Here is an 11,584-nt window from a genome sequence, read left to right on the forward strand (position 1 = left end):
CTTTAGTTTCTTAGAAGGACAGAATATATTTCCGCGTATTAATACATCCGTTTACCGCGTCACAGTAAATGCGTCGCAAATCCTTTCGTCGGAACAAATAACCTGTCCCTATGATTGTTGGATGCACATGTAAGCAGTGAACAAGTGTTGAATATACATATTATGAAAAAGCATGAACGCAATGCAGTTTTGGAATTTTTCTTGTACTCAGGCTGCTTTGCTCTCTTGCATATTGCAGGTATTGGAACCATGTCGTACATGCATAACAACGGGTAAAAGTTGCCAGAGGGAGAATCTTCTGAAACCCACAAAGACCCGTATCCTGATGCTCATATCCTTTAAAACAGCATGTCTCGTGTTCTTACTGTCTGAAGTGTGTGTGTGCAATTAGGGAGATTAAAATCTTTCCTGTTATGCCTAGGGCACAGAGGCCACAAGGCCTTCAGTAACAAGCATCTAGTGAAAGAATCCTTGGGGGAAGAGGGGGGAGGGTGTCTGATGGGGTGTGGCATGTGGGGTTTAATGTCCCAAGGCTGCATATGGGCTTTGAGAGGCACTGTAGTGGAAGGGCTACAGATAAATTTGGCCTCCTGAGGCCAAATTGCCGAATACACATTGCCAAATACACTCTCACCACACAGCACACTGCCTCTTGAGAGAGGTATGCTTACAAAGAGAGTCATTGGTGCTAGCTATAATTCCCTCTACCTGGCCTGCTGTTCTGCACTGGAAGAAGGGAGAGGGGAAGAAAGTGGGTCATGGTGGATGACAGTGAGAATAGAAGGATCGAGGTACAAATGTATGCAAACACATCTATGTGCCTGGCCAGAGCTATGAATCAAGGTCGAGGCTGCTTAGGAAGCGAAGGTGTGCCCGAACTGCCTGGTGAGTTTTGAAACCTTTGGGGGGCACTGCGTATGAGCTTACAAGAAGTAGTGTCCTCGAAACTTCGTTATCATTCCGTAGGACCCTATCAGAGTTGTATTTTTCAACTCAGAATGTATTTTTTCAGCAATGTTTATTGCCTCAGCGCATGAAGAGAGATGGTGAGATGAATGAGGAAAAAGTTTTCTGATTTAATGAAGTTTAATGAAGTCCAGAAGAGGCCAAAGATGGCATCATTGTGTTCGTGTAGCGCAAGACACTGCAGTGTTGGTTGAGAGGCCTGTTGTGTGTCGAATGGAAAGAATGCACCTGTGAATGTATAGTTGGTGTCTCTGTAATATCTTAATTAATCAGTGCCTAGTGAAATATTTCAGAAGTAAAAATTAATCTGGAGCTCTTTACTATGGCATCTTTCATAGTCTATGAGCAGCTTTAGGATGTTAAGCTCTGCATACCACTGCTAATTGCACTTTGCTGACATTGGTTTGCTAATTAAAACATAGTGAAGGCAAAATGACACTTGCACTTTCTTACACCTGTCCTGGACTTGTCCTCTTCTGCATTAATGTTAAGGGCTGAACTGCCTTAAGTCGTAAACGTCAACAATAAACAAACATTTCATGTTAATGCATCCTGAATCACAGCAATAATCATATTTCCTCATTTCTTGTTGAAAAAAGCTGGAAAAAGCATCAATATCTCAGACGTGCTGACCAATTTTTTTAGTGGAAGGAAAATAGATTGAGGATTTAGCAGTTCAGTTCTGAGTTTTCTTTAATACATGTTGAACTGTGGTACTACTTAAATGGTTCTCCTAGAATGAACTGAAATGTGTTGTCTGCAGTGTGTGCAGATTTTCTCAGGCAAAGAGGCGTTGGCACCAGAAAGGTGAAGCACCCTGTATGCAGCTAATGGAAAGGCACACTTCCTAGCCCTAGGCACCACACTGTTACTTTTATGGCTGAGCAGAACTCTGTGCGACTGGTCAAGCATTACTTTTTCGCAAAGGTGTACGGGAGACATTTTGCGCAGGTACGCTTTCTTGCATGGAAGCTTTTTATTTATTTTTTTTCCCCTCCACGGTGCAGTGCGGACTACCTGTGAGTGTTGTTCCGCGAGTTCTCATTTTTCGCGATCACTGCGAAAGTTCGTCTTAACTCAAGCACGCACGGAACAGTTAGTCCTAAGCGGATGTTTCTTTTACATTGATACCTATGCGGAACCAACCAAATGGTCTCGCATTATTCACTTTATCCGAGAATTCGTCTTAATTGAGTTCGTTTCAACGAGATGCTACTTGTACACTGTTTCAATGCACTGAAATGTATGCATGTGTATGTATTTGAGCTCTGACCTGAGAGTTTATTGTGACATTTTCCGTTCATCGTTCATTTCTGGATGAGTTAAAAGGGCAATGAGGATCTATTGAGGTAGACCTGTATCAATAGATTACCGCAATCCAGCGAGAAAGACTCTACTTTCACTGAAAACTGAACTCTTATAAGCAAAAAAATGGTCAGAAAATTAAGTACAGGTGTCGCCATCACCAGCCAATTTTTCAGGTAAATTGCATTGCTTTGACAAAGTTTTTTGAGCACCAATCCCAAAGGCTAAGCTACGCCACCGTTCACCTCAAAACTGATTTCCCGAACTGAATCACTTCACGGGGTCCCCTTTTGTGTAGATGTAACAAGTTTGAATTGACTGGCGGGAAGATTTTTCGTTGGTTTATGGTTTAGGGGGGTTCAACGTCCCAAAGTGACTCAGGCTATGAGAGACGCCGCAGTGACGTACTCCGGAAATTTTGACCACCTGGGGTTTTTGATCCAATTTTTTGAACAATGAATGGGTCTTTTGCTGCTCAACAAATGTCTACATTCCTGGAAAGTGCTAGGGAATCGATTTTTCACTGAGAGCAATAATTGGAGGGAGTTGTCCTCAATGCCCTTTTAAGCTACTCTACATGTGTTGACGCTTTCAGCTGACAACATGTAGCTACATCAGGGCAACATTTAAAAAAGTGGCTGAATTTCACGAAAGAGCTGACTACGCGAGTATGTGGCTTGTGTACTCTCCCAATTCTCGTTTATGGTTAGTAGTCTTGATATTTTAGAATTAAGTGCTCTCCTGGCCTGTTGCTTGCCTTCTCTGGAGTGAAAGGCTTGGAAAAATAGGCATTTGAGCATTTGAACATGTTAGCCATGGTGCTGTTTCAAGAATCAAAAAGGTTTTTGTTCACTGACAGCAAAGGAAATTTCTATGCATATATTTGGACCGATAGCCAGTGAAGCTGGTCAGCTGCCCAACACAGGCAATAACGTATAGGTCAGTTGCTACGTGTGCATTGAAGATGAATTAATCTTGCAAACATTCGTGGGTCCCAAGAAAATGTTGCACGTAAGTTTAAAATTCCTAACTTGTTTTGTTTCAATTGGCATTGAGTCAGAACCCATTGCCCAAGCTGTCCTTATGCCATTAAAATTAAATAATCATCGTCTGGGAATTATGCAGCATGTACCAGCTGTTACTCCGAAAATTCTCTATAGCAAGCACCACGTTCAACACAGCATTTAACTGTTTTATGTAGAAGTCATTTTGGTTGACTAACATGTACAGTTCTGCATTTTAGTAGCTGCTACTGCATCACAGAAATCTTTGATAGGCTCTTTTGTTGCATAACTGAACTGCCTCGAAAATTCACATTGGTCACAAAATTATGATTGTTGCATACACAAACACATAAGTGCCTCTGCTTGTGTCACTGGAACTTAATTGACTTGTACTCACAGTGCTTTGTTCTTTTTCATTTCACAGGCATTGGATCTAGTAGAATTAGGCCAAGGCATACATGGTACCAGAAGAATCCTCCTAAGCTGCTGACCTGCACGGGCTCAATGGTGCGATGTCCACACCCTGCTAAACAACTCACAATAATTTGTATTCGGAACATGGAAATGACCACACGGCTCAATGCCTTGGCATTCTGACCATGTAGATACATACTAAAGGGTGTGCTTTGAACTCCCCTGCTCAACTTGCACCATGCACCCATCAATAGTGCCTAGCTGCTCATCTGGGCAGCTAGAAAATTCAGCTTTTTATTCATTTAGATGTTCCAGAAACTTCTGTGGGAACCTTTATGTCCAATGTCTGTATGAAAAGTAGAATGTATAAGAGCCTGTCCAGTTAGCCCAAGGGTCAGGTTCACTTTAATATTGCCGCGAATCTTTGTAATGTTTTGTAGTGTTTGTTCATGCTTCAAGGCTGCTTCACTGGTGAATTCCGCGACCGTCTTCGGTGGGTTGCGAGTCAGACCGCTGAAAAGTGCCTCTTTAGCACCACGCATCAAAAGCTCCCCCTTCTTCTCCTCCGTCATGTCAGGATCGACTCGTCGAAAAAGGCGCTTCATGTCTTCTATGTATGCGGTCACTGACTCGTTCGGGTGTTGGATGCGTGACTGTAGAAGCAGCTGAGCTCTTTCTTTCCTGATGATGCTCGTGAAGGCCTTCGGGAACTCCCGTTTGAATAATTCCCATGACGCTAGAGAAGCTTCGTTGTTTTCGAACCAAACTCTCGCTGGTCCTTCCAAGGCGAAGGAAACATGGCTGATTTTAGTCTGGTCGTCCCACCTGTTGAACACGGCGACACTTTCAAACTGTTCCAGCCATTCCTCGGGATCCTCGCCCGGTGAAGTGTTGAACGTGGGCGGCAGTCGGGGCTGGTGTAAAATAATGGGGGCTGGTGTCGTAGCCATGGCTGAAGTCGAAATTGAGGGGTCCTTCTTCGCTCGCGTGTGGTCCGGTAGCAGTCCGAATTCTGGTGGACACCTCTGAAGACGGCGGCTGCTTCGCCCTTCGCCTGCAGGGGGGACGGCTTCTGCGGCTTTCGCGTGATCTTCTTCGAGACGGCTCGGGCTGCTCTGACACCTCCCAGGGGGTGAGGGCGACAGGGACATGCGTTAGCACCTCCACCAGATATCACGTAGTGGTGACTGCAGTCCGGCGAACAGGAAAACAACGAGGATGTCGTCGAAATGGAACTCTTTATTTGGGCTGACTTGCGCCCGCAAAGAACTGAATCACTCGGTGGCGGCGTAGCAACAAGCGTGCTCGGCGGTCGTCGAACAGAATGCCCGCTGCTATCGGCCGTGCTCTTTTTAAAGCTGATAGCAAACATTTGAGATAAGGCTTGGGCACATCTTGTGTCACAAACGAAGCGATAAAGCGGCATGTTGGCAGCCTTGAAGCCTGAACAAACACTACAAAACATTACAAAGATTTGCGGCAATATGAATGATGGGCATCGTGAATTCCATTTCCAACATTTTGTCTGAGTGTGCAGTAAACAGTATGAGTATACATGAATGTGTATAATCATTTTCTGGGCACAATGGCACTTGCATTTTTATTTTCCTACCTAACCTTTGGCATTTTTCACCCAAAGTGCATGGCTGTGGAAAAAAAAAAATTGCAGAAGCTTAAGGGCCTGTGGCGTTTTTCTGTCATTTGTCTATTCTCCTTGACCATGCTTTTTATCCCATAGCGCCTGTAGTTTTGCAGATGTTTGAGGGGCTACTATGCTTTGCTTTTTGGCATATGGCTGATTTTCCTGGCTCTTGTTTTTGCTTTATGTTTAAAGTCTGAGCTTTTTGATGGTCAGCTGTAATATTGCAGATATTTTTACTTTCTCTAGGCTGTAGTGCCACAAGTGGTCATGGAGAATAGCAAAACAAAGAAAACTGTACATAGGTTTTTGTTCTGGTGGAGTCATCTGTTCAAGCAAAAATTTTAACCTGTATCATTGGAACTTCTCTCGGTTGAAACTTATAGTTTATGTGCATTTTATTGCATTGCAGACAGAAAGTGTACTGTGTAATCTAGATCATTGTGGATTGAAATATCGTATATTGCCGCATATAAGTTGGCCTTTTTTTATGAAAATGACTTATCGGAAATTGTGAGGTAGTCCTATACGTAGCATTAAGTATTTGCGGGGCCTCAGTTAGCTTCGGCCAAGCCATGGGTAGCACGCACCCCATGTCAATGCCTGTTCCTGGTATCAAAAGAAGCTTTCGGGCAGGATGCATGGAGATCTGTGTTCTGAAGAAGACATTCAATTCATATGCAAATCAGTTCCGCTTACGAAAATTTGAATTGAACACCATATATCGGGTGGCTCGTACTGTCGGTCACTTTCCTGGCAAGTGATTGTCAGCATAAAGAGAGCGGCAACAGCAAACTTCCAAAAACTTCTGGAATGCTAGAATCCAAAACTGTAGGACCGTTGGCAGTTCAGTTTGCTGCTAGTCAGCCGGGTTGCATGTGAAAGCAATGCAGGGCATGGATTTATCACCCTCTGATCTCCATTCGTCTCCAACTGGTGGTCTTACGATTGCGTTGTTACGGGTCTCTTGCCACAAATTGCATGTGCGCCTACTTATACTACTTATACGGGGCAGTATACAGTAAATGATTGATGTTCGTCTTTAGTCATGTGCATAGTATTAATGACACTGCCTACCCATTACCTCTTTCTGTGGTCACAATTTTCACTGTGATGTTTTCTACTTACTTAGGTTCTCGTGACAGCAATCCATTTTTTGCCATATAAGTGTCGAAGTGCTGTGTTTGTATTAAGTTTAAGTTCATTTTTCTTGTTCTTTTGGAGCATTGAAAACTGTTATGTATTGCTGTCAGTTGTCATGTATTTCTGTCTTTTATAACTTTAAGCTGGAAAGTCCTTTGATCTCTTGCGAAGATATCTGAAAAATATGCCCTTCCGAAAATAACCGTAGAGGTGATGTATAGTTGCTTGCTCTGGATCTAAACTTTGAAAAATTCTCCTGGAGACAATGTGATGTGCCATAATAGATTCCATACTAAGGACTTGGGTAATATATAGCTATATATATAATATATAGCTAATATATAGCTATATCTCTGTCGCACAAGCTCCGCACAGTCCTTTGAGTATCACATCTTTGTTTACTAAGGCGCATGGTGTGCAACTACATGGCACACGTATTTAGCTTTTGCCACAATGCACCTTGGAGGCGAAGGCACTCATTCTTTACTTTTGAAGCCCACAGAAGCGGCCTTTGATGCAGAAGACTTAAAGCAAGGAAGGGAAAATTTAATCTGCTAACAGTGTCTTCACAACATCTTGTAGATATAGAAAGCTTGTTTGGGTTTACTTTTCGAATGGCTGTTTATATTTTATGCTCAAATCTCAAGTCAACAAAAATTTTTCTTTGGCTCTTGGCGGCCGAGGCGACAAACAAAACCTGTTGCTGCTTTTGGGAGAAGCTGTCGATAGTTTTTTTTGTTTGTTTACAAAGGAAGATAAAACAAATTTATCTTATAGGAGGGGGTTGTGACTCAGCAGAACCTAGGTCGCTCTGCAACGTTGAGCAAAGGTTCAGCCAAACGTTTGGGCTGCGAGCGAGCTTCACACCTAAAGATTGTCGTCGTCTTTCACCTTCACAGTTCGCCACAGTGAGCGAGCGCGGCTGCTACACTACAACCTCAACAATTGTATAAAGTGATCCTGTTATATTTTAAAACTCTCACTTCAGCCATCTTATGGACAGCAGTTGGTGGTAGAGTTAAACTCTTTCGCCTTTGAGATCCATCATTTAGCTGTGTTGCTGCTCCTTTCGGGTGTTGCCCCTTTGGTGAGAAGAGGCACCTCTGTGGGAAAGAGCGGCAGGGAGTGTCTGTAATGGGGGTATAGAGGCAGTACAGTGCAGAATCGGGAATTAGCATTCCGGCTACATCTGTGGCCAGCACTCAATTTTCTTGCAAGGAAATTAGATAGTCCTTCTGGAGTTTCTCCTCTACAGTGACTCTCTGAGTGTTTTCTTTCCTCTAGTGTGCAGAATAAGGCCATGAGAGCCTGCCTAGACAGAGGGAGTGCTGTAATGGCAGCCACAAGTATTACACACCATAACTCATAACACATTGGATCTGGTTTAGTTTGGTCTTGAATAACAGTTTTTGCCTTCAAAAACATACATAGTCCCCATCATGACAGCAGTGTGGTGGTGTGAGTTAAATGCGAGTTATTTGCAAGCTGCAGTGTTAGTCTAAAATGTGCAAGCTTTGAAATAGAAACCCTTATTTGAAAACTTAGTTTGCTTTTTACATCGACATTTTGAGTCTGACATGTGCTGTGTTCGCTGTATTGTATGAGATTACCTGCGACAATCACTAACTTGTTGCCGTAGCACCAAGTGAGCTGTGACACGAGGGGTCCCTCATTTCACTGAAAAGACTGACTTAATAATGCAGGTCTGGACATCACACATGGTAAGCATGACATGCCTCCTGGAGAAATGCCTCCACTGCTGTACCAGTGCAGCCACTGCAGCAGGGGATTCACAAGGGAGCACGAACTGATGGTGCACCGTCGTACCCACAACGGCAACCGACCACACCGCTGCAACTACTGCGGCAGCTGCTTTACACAAAGGTGTCACCTGGTGGCACACGTCCGCATCCACACGGGCGAGAAGCCGTACCCATGCCAGCTGTGCCCCATGGCCTTTGCCCACAAGTCGAACCTCGTGAGACACATGCGAGCCCACAAAGGTGCAAAAACGTTCAAGTGTCCCATCTGCGCAAGGGCATTCAGGGAGAAGCCTGATCTAAGGTGCCACGAAAGGAAAGTACATATGAAGAAAAGCACAGTGTGAAGTTTTTCTGTGCTAGTGAACCTGTGTTGGTGGCTGCATCTGCCGTATTTCCCTCACATGGTCCCTCACAGGTTCCTTGCCCAAAAAAGACTAACATACACATGCCTTCGAAGCAGAGCTGCTCTTTTGATGCTTTCCCTCATTAAGAATGACAGTCCCGCTGAGTTTCTATGTGTGCACAAGTGAGATTGACATCATGCCACATGTAGACAGCATTGTTTCTCAATAGAACAAGGCTTTCAGCAACAATACTGAACCATACGTGTTCTCAGGCTTCTTCCAAGAAGAGCATGAGGGCAACCAACTGAGGCGTGACTTGTTTCCGAGTCGCAGTCGCAGTGTTCTGAATACATGTATTCATGTGTATTGCACTTATTTGGGGATTATACACATAAATACACATACTCAGAACACTGCGACTCGGAAACAAGTCACGCCTCAGTTGGTTGCCCTCATGCTCTTCTTGGAAGAAGCCTTATTTGAGGATTCCCCCGCCGCGGTGGTTCAGTGGATACGGCGCTCGGCTGCTGACCCTAAGGACACGGGTTCGATCCCGGCCGCAACGGCTGAATTTCTTGAAGGCAAAATTCTAGAGGCCCGTGTACTGTGCGATGTCAGTGCACGTTAAAGAAACCCAGGTGGTCTAAATTTCCGGAGCCCTCCACTACGGTGTCCCTCATAGCCTCAGTCGCTTTGAGACGTTAAACCCCAATAAATCAAACCAAACCAAACCAAACCTTATTTGGGGATTCTAGCATTAATGAAATGGCAATATTTTCATTTATTACTATATATCAAGAGAAGCCAGCTGTTGTAATGTTCTTTCCTTGTTGGTGTCCTAGCAGTGTTGGTGGAAGGTACAGAAAGGGAGAAAAGAAATTTCAGCCTTAAGGTGATATTCGATGATGTGGTAGTTCGTGATAGCTCAGCCTTTTGTATGAAGCCTTTGAAAATTGTGTATCAATAAAAGATGGTGCATTACATTTTGGCAACTGTCTGTCTCTCTTTTACTCTTAAACAGAATACTTTGTCGCAAATTGTGTTCCCAACATCTTTTGTCTGCTTTATTTAAAGACATTTCAATTTAGCTGACACAATTTCATGTTACTTGCAGAATGGCAGTTCTCATTTTGCATTCTACTTTAGTCTTCATTCGAAATACATTTAAGTGTTACCTAAGCAAACCTGATTTCTGTATTTATATCATATGAGAAACAGGGTGAATACAAGGGGGGGTACTGCGCACAAGAAGACAAGGACAAGAAGATAACACAACAAGCGCAGACTCGCGACTAACTTTATTTGAAAACACGATACTCCTTTTATAGTTTCAAACTGTCACATCACACACATGTGGAAACCAAAAACCTTTCTTCATTCTGATACAGTTTGATAGACGGGTCACTTACGCAATCTTTATCCTTCAGTTTGATACAGAACGCCTCCGCCAACTCACGCGCCACCTGGTCACGGCTCCTCCTCAAAACTCCTCCTCCTCGGCTCCTCCTCGAGAAACAGGGCATAGACATGGGAAAAAAAGAAAATGTAGGGTTGCCTCTCCTTGTGTCGCAGGTTTCCACTCTGTTTTCTTATCGTGTCATGAATTTTGCTGAGACTTATTAAATTGGTAAATTGGTTTTTGAGGAAGGAAATAGCGCAGTATCTGCCTCACATATCTCGACCGTGCCAAGGGAAGGGAGGAAGGTAGGAGTGAAAGAAGAAAGAGGTGCGGTAGTGGAGGTCTCTGGAATAATTTTGACCACCTGGGGATATTTAATGCACACTGACATCACCCAGCAGATGCCCAGACTTATTGAACTGCACATGATTTTTGACGCCCAGACTGCTCATGATTTTTGTTTGCGTGCATTTGTCTACAATTGTGTGACTTGGCATGATGACTGGGGTTCTCAGGTTTGTTGCCATTGAAATAGAGGCTACTGTAGTCGATCACAGCTTGTGCAGTTGTGTTTGTAAAAACAAAACAGTGTGCTAGCATAAATTTTTGTCATTGAATTGAGTGAGGTCTACAGCGATGTAATGTGAGCTGCCATATTTAATGCATGAGATTGGTTAAACCATGCTAGCATTTTATCACACATTCTGTTTGCAAAGGTCTTGCACATTCTTGCTGTCCTTGATACTTATTCTGCACTTTATGGTCTCCTTTAATATGTCAAAGCCTGTGATGTGCCTTCACACATGGTGTTTGGCCACCAAGTGTTATGACATGCAGAGGATAACTGCATTAAGAGTTCAGAAATGGATATCGTGAAGTGCCTATTAGTCTCATTGGGAGTACGTCTGTAGTCGTGAGTGATCTCTTATTTTTTGTTGCTTAATGAAGGAGGAGAGACACCAAATTTATGTTGTGAGACACCAGATTTTTGTTCTCGATTCTTTCTTTGGAAGGACGCACAAGAGGTCAGAAAAGGTGGATCACCTCATGCAGTTCACCTAAGCCTGGTAAATAATTAAAATTCAGTTTTTTTCTCTCAGATTTTTTCGGTTTCAGTTTCAACAACATCAGCTACTGAAATGAGGCCAAGATGTCATAGGAGGATTGAGACAACGTTCTAGTCATGTGAGGCATACAGAAATTGAGGTGTATTAACTGTTTGTTCATTTTTGTAATTATGGCTCTTGAGGAGAGCTGGAGAAAGAGTGAATTAAAAATGATAAAACAATGATATATAGTTTCTGTATGCCTCGCATGACCTCACGGTTATCTCAGGTCATCTGTGACGTCATGGCCAACCTTTGGAGGTTGAAACCAAGGCAACTTGAGACAAAAATTTATTTATAAATTATTTAACTGTCGCAGGCAAATTCTATGTAGTGATCTATGCATACCAATGTCTCGCACACCATTTCAAAGCAGAAAGTACACAACAAAGAATTTGGTGTCCTTGCTAAAAAACTACAAATGAACGATGAGCTGTCAAAGAAGTACCAACAACTTCCTTTTCTTTTCCAAGATAAATGGATGAAAATGGTCCTTCAAGC

General features: G+C 43.2%; 1 long non-coding RNA gene across 1 annotated transcript; it reads left to right on the forward strand.

The window, feature by feature from the left end:
* Positions 1 to 518: 518 nt before the first annotated feature.
* On the forward strand, positions 519 to 9,559 carry LOC149336266 (uncharacterized). The gene is made up of 2 exons (XR_016284241.1): positions 519 to 3,782; positions 8,175 to 9,559. It is a non-coding gene; the product is annotated as an uncharacterized LOC149336266 (long non-coding RNA).
* Positions 9,560 to 11,584: the final 2,025 nt, after the last annotated feature.

Source organism: Amblyomma mixtum, chromosome 7 (assembly GCF_055824585.1).
Source record: "Amblyomma mixtum isolate Tamu chromosome 7, ASM5582458v1, whole genome shotgun sequence".
NCBI classification, from domain to species: domain Eukaryota; kingdom Metazoa; phylum Arthropoda; class Arachnida; order Ixodida; family Ixodidae; genus Amblyomma; species Amblyomma mixtum.